Source organism: Episyrphus balteatus, chromosome 2, assembly GCF_945859705.1.
Source record: "Episyrphus balteatus chromosome 2, idEpiBalt1.1, whole genome shotgun sequence".
Taxonomy (NCBI): domain Eukaryota; kingdom Metazoa; phylum Arthropoda; class Insecta; order Diptera; family Syrphidae; genus Episyrphus; species Episyrphus balteatus.
The window spans coordinates 108,090,642-108,096,641 of record NC_079135.1 but is presented as its reverse complement, the minus strand read 5'-3'; positions in this window follow the sequence as shown (position 1 = coordinate 108,096,641).

The following is a 6,000-nucleotide window of genomic DNA, read 5'->3' as shown; positions in this document are numbered from 1 at the left end:
GTGTTCCGAAATTGTATAAGTTGATTGATGGGAAATGATGGAAAACGAAGTGAAACAACTCATACACGAAAGTGAGTGCATCTGAAAGAATGATCCTGTAGAATGAAATTTAAAAAAAGGCTTTGTTTTGGAGAAAAAAAAAAAATAAAATGCTCGAAAAGCTTGTACTTTTTTATATTTTCATTTAAAGTATTTTATTTAGAAAATAGCCCCTATCTAATAGGGGTAGTACCTACTAAAAATATTAATCCTTTTACGAAAATCTCACTTCCTGAAATGAAATCAAAAACAATACTTTAAATTGCTCTTTTTAATTTTTCCATTTAAAAAATATAAACTTAACTGTATCAAATCCTTCAGCTTTAAAGCAGCTTTTATTATTCTTGCAGGAAGAAACCTATTCAAAGACTTATTGTTTGAATTCAAAAGAAAAAATTTGTTTGCTTTAGCTCAAGTCAAGTGAGACAACTTTTTGCCTTCATTTCCTTTTTGACGCAAATAAATAAAACAGCAAAAAAAAAAAAAAAACGAGGAAACAAATTTCAAATGCTACTCAATCGGATCGGAATTCAATGAAGCAGCCAAGGGAAACGGAACTAAGACACCCAACAACGACCGACCCACCGACGACGACGATGACGACGATCCGAAGAACCTTATTACTTCAGTCATTGTCCCCCTAAACTTAAATAAGTAGATTTCTGTAGACCGTCAGGCAAAAAGTCTTTCCTTCTTAGCTGATTTGTCTTTCGATGTTGATACATAAATTCAGTCAAGTGCCAGTTGAATCAATGTGAAATCAATGGCACTCATTGGATTTAATTGATTATATCGAATGTCCTGCTGGAGTTGGAGTTGGCGCCTCTTATATATAGAGGTATCATCATCAATGTGTCCTGGGTTCTTAATTATAAGACTTCTTACGTAAAAATGAAAAAAAAAAAAAATTGGAAAAGAAAATCTCAGACTTTGCAGAATGGCTTAGTTTTTTTTTTTTCTTTTCTTATTCTTTTCGATTGAATTTATCGAGAGAATAAATAATTAATAGGTCGTTACTAATCACTTAAGATAAAAATGGAAAAGGTACTTTTGGGATTTTGGTAAGAGGATATATTTATATTCTTTTGTATAGCAAATTTTAAAGCTGAATTCCGAATTTCATTTAATAATTTAAATGCGTAGTTTTTCATTTATATCGACAGAGTTTACTTTAAACCAGAATAAAAAACTAAAAGAGCTTCTTAAAAGCTTCTGTATAAAAGAATAAATTTAGACCAGCTAAAAAGCTAGAAGTTAAAATTCTAAATATATGACAGGTTTTTTTTTGACTAAAGTTATTTTCGTAAAAATTCAAAACTGGTCCTTTGGTGCTGTAAACTGCATGCCAAACACAATCACATGCAACGCGAACCATCTCACCATAGAATTGCCAGCTTGTCTGATTGAATGCTCAAAAACAGAACAGTTTACATATTATGAACCTTTCAAATGTTTCAACACAAAAAAAGTTACACATACGCCACAGTAACCCTTTTTTGGCTAGAACGTATAAACTTATTAAATAATGAAACTAGTTGATATTTGCTGATTACTGATGACCGTTTTATTCAAAATTTTACTTAAGAGAAAGTACTTGAATTTTTCATTCTTAGTTTACAGATGTTAGATCTTGAAGACCGATTTTTGGAAAAAAGATGTGTCACGGTCTTAAACTAAATATACTTCCATAAATTGAAGAATCAAATAATTTCTGTAAAATCAACAGTAATATGATATATTGAGATATTGTTTTTAGTAAAAATAGTCCAGTCAGTCACCCCTTTGAAAATTGCCAATTTTCTACACCAAGCGAGAGCCCAATCCACCATTTCGAATCAAAGAAGCACAAAAGTGCATTTCAGCAAAATAATTCGATACCATCCAGGATTATAAAAATATTGGTATTAAAAAAAAAAAAACATTTAAAATTAAAAAAAAAATCTATTTATTTCCAATAAAAATGTTTTCCATTAAAAAATGTAATTGCACATAAAAAACATCTGCATTGAAAAAAAAATCAATGCAAGAGTGCATTATTTAAGCTTGCAATAGTTATTTAAACTATAATATTGATATTCAAGCTAATGTAAGGCCAAATAGTTCAAATTGTATGAAATTTGATGAGTATAAAAGAAATTTTGAGTGCACATATTCAGCATTAATTTTGTCTATTTTTTACCGACTTCCAAAAAGGAAGAGGTATTCATTTATTCAATTCGTCTGTTTTTTTTTTTTTTATGTTTGGTTACCTCGTAACTTTGGACTAGGTGAACCAATTTTGATAATTATTTTTGTATTGGAAAGCTGGTGCCTGCAGAGGAACTATAAGAAAACACATAAAACCCTATTTTGATCCGTGGAAGTCGGGATTGTTTTTTTTTGGTAAAAATGATTATATTTATTTTAATTTTAATTTAATTAAATGTAGACATTTTTTTTTATATTAAAAAATTGTTTTAATGCAATTGTTGTTTTATTTGCAATAAATATTTTTTTAAATGTATTAAATAGCAGAACAGGGTTTGTTAAAAAATAATGCATTAGTTTTCTATCTAAAAAAAAAAAATATTTATTACCAACAAAAAATTTTGCATTAAAAAACAAATGTTATTGCAACTGAAAAATATTTGGATTGAAATTATATCTTACTTAGAAAGTGTACCTCACATACAAATTTTTTAATTTAAACCAAATATCTCGAAAACAGCTCTAACGATTTTGATTACACTTTGCAGACGTAATATTCAAAGCGATTGCAATAAAACTGCATTTTTATTTTTTCCAAAAAAAGTCAAATACAAATTTTTTTTTTCATTAACAAAATTTTTTTAAATTTATATGGAGCCAGCTTTTAAAGTCTACAAGTAAACTAACATAAAAGTGCTTTGAACTGCAAGAGCAAGTACGTGCGACCCCATTTGTGCATTTTATTTTAATATTCGTCGAATTTTTAATGTAATATATGTTTATTGTTAGTATTGTATCGAAGTACATATTTTTTGTGCATGTGTTATTTACTAACCACTAAAATATAAAACATCGTAGCTTGCTCTAAGCTCACTACAACCGAAATTTCTGCGTAAGTGTAAAAAAATTTCATAGAATTATGTCTATTTCACCATACTTTAGGTTCAATGTTATAGTTTACATAGCTGATGTATGATCAAAAAATCAAAATTGTAAAAAATTCGACGAATATTAATATTTTTTCAGTGCAGAAAATTTCTTATTTGCAAAACATTTTGTTTTAATGCAAAATATTTTTATTTGCAATAAAAATTTTATTTTCAATGCAAAATATTTTTTATTTGCAAAGTATTTTTTTAATGCAGTTTTTTTTTTTAATTTGCAAAACATTTTTTTTTTTTTTTAATTTTTAATGGAAAACAAATCCATTAAAAAAAAAAGAGTGTGTGTACACATGTACACGCGACTGAAGTTATACTTCTCATTCGGTATATGTAAATGAATTTCATTTGATATTTTTAACTTCTATTATTAAATTAATTAATCCACAATTCGTTTTTTTACATTTTTATCAAGTGAACAATAAATTAATTCTTTCATCCTCCTTGCGTCCATGTAGTTTTCAATTTATTCTGTGAAATTTACTCATGTTGTGCGGTTCAGAACGTACGGTATATGGTTAACGAAAGTAAATGAATTGCTCATAAAATGTGCGATATGGTAATTTTATGAGAATTGTGTGTGCTTCAGCACTAGTAGTAGCAATATGGAACTTGCAGGGTTGCCACAAAGCTCAAAAGTTAGCTGAGCTCAGCTCACAGCTCAGCTCAAATTTTGAGCTAGCTCACTTTTGAGCTTTGTACCATAGCTCAGCTCATTTGAGCTGAGCTGATGGTTGAGCTGAGCCGTCGGTGAGCTGAGCTGAGCTGTTGGGTGAGCTAAGGTAAAGTGAGCTGAGCTGAGCTGTGATGGGTGAGAGGATACATTGATTTTTATTTGGAAAGTACAATGAAATGTGAAGATATTTTAAACTTTTATAAAACACCATAGCTTAAGATGTTTGGTTCTAGTTATTAATGGAATTATTTTAACACATGGATATTTTTATAAATAAGACAGATAATTTTTCGTGATCTTTTCTCTTGGTTTTTTTAATGGTAAATATATTTCTATTTTTTTAGTAAAATATTTCTTTTTTTATCATAAAAAAGATTCCGGTACAATCCGGTTATTCGATTTTTTTCAAAATTCCGAGAAAATCGCGTTTAAAAGTTGGGGTAAAATTTTTTTTCGAAAAATCCCCGTATCTTTGAACGCTCCTGGAAGCTAAACCGCTTGAGAGCAATTTTTGGGAGTGATGCTATATGATAGCTTGTGTCATGGGCCTACGCTTTGCACATTGTCAGATTTTTAAAAAATCGCCTTCCATGTTAAACCGCCACATCATGCCTATTTTTTCAGAATCGTGCCTATTTTTTTTTTTACATTTAAGTTCTCCCGGTTTGAGAACGCGTGGACCTACAGGGATGAGAGTTGTACCCAAATGTAGGTTAGAGTCCCCGCTACCTTTTGGCATCAAAAAATTTTTTTTTTCATTTTCTTCAAAATTCCGAGATATAGGCGTTGGAAGTTGGGGCGCTCACTTTCAGCTCAGCTCAAATGAGCTAAGCTATGGTACCTAGCTCAAATTTGAGCTGAGCTGTGAGCTGAGCTGAAATGTGAGCTTTTTGCAACCCTGGCCACTTGCCACATGTAAATTACCACATGCAACTTGCCACATGCAACTTGCCACATGAAACATGTTACTTGCAACGTGTTGTGTGTTTTATGTTTGCCGTACTGCGGCGTACTGCATTTTTAAATACTAAAGTACTGCCTACTCCAAAGGTAAAACGACAGCCCTGCTACCCAGGGTGATCGCGTCATAATCCCTTTGACATTCTTGTCAAAAAGTAAATTTTCATACCCACCCTCCCATAAGAAGTATAACTTCAAAAATGATTTTTTAAAACCCTGTTAGAAAGTCAAATTTTGCTAGGTTTTCAATATTCAATTTGTTATCGTTATTATATTTTAAATGCATTGAATGGTTGACTCGAAAGTCTGAAAAAGATGTTTAGATCAACAATGTATAACCCTTCTCTATCTTTATTTTTCATCACTTCCACATCTGTGTACTATATCTAATATCTACCTACTACTCTGTAGATAAAACACTTTTACACAATTTTATTAGTTGGATCTTAAAGTTACCCAAATTCAAATAATCATTTTTATTCTAATTTATGTAACATTCACATCTTCTTCAATTTGACTTCCTTGAGTCCTTCAAAAATATACCGGTACCCATTCCAAATTGACAATAACTATTTTATTCATTTGAATGGTGCCATCAGTTATATTATGAGTACTTTGGTTTTTTATTACCTTTGCGACTGTGAGGCGTCATGAATCATCATGATGACTCATCAATTTCAAAAGTGAAAAAAAAAAAAAAAATAAACCAACGCACAACAACATCCTGTCTGCGTGAGAGGAGAGCCTTTACGATAAACTATGAAAGTTTGTTACTAAGTTGTGTGTGTTGTGCCCCCAAAACCAAATACCAAAAAAAAAAAAAACTTATTATGACACAACGGCCAAACAAATAAAAATTATTTCCAACGCCAGTAAAAGTCTCTCATTTTGAAAAGAGTATCTATAGATATGTTTGTTTTTAAGATTACTTTCATTTTATTGAATCCCCATCTTAGGTATATTGACAATTCACCTTCGTCTCTTTTTTTTTTATATATATTTCTTTATGTCAATGCGGTCGTTGTCTGATGCTAAGCCGTACAGTGGGACAAATTATAATCAATTTGGAACAATTTTTTTGTATTTTTGACTGTTTTTTATTAATGAAAACCTTTACGATTTTTGCTCGCTTGCTAGATTTTACAAAAAAAAAACATTACGGGTCCTAATATTTCCTCCTGTGGCTTTCAAAGCTTT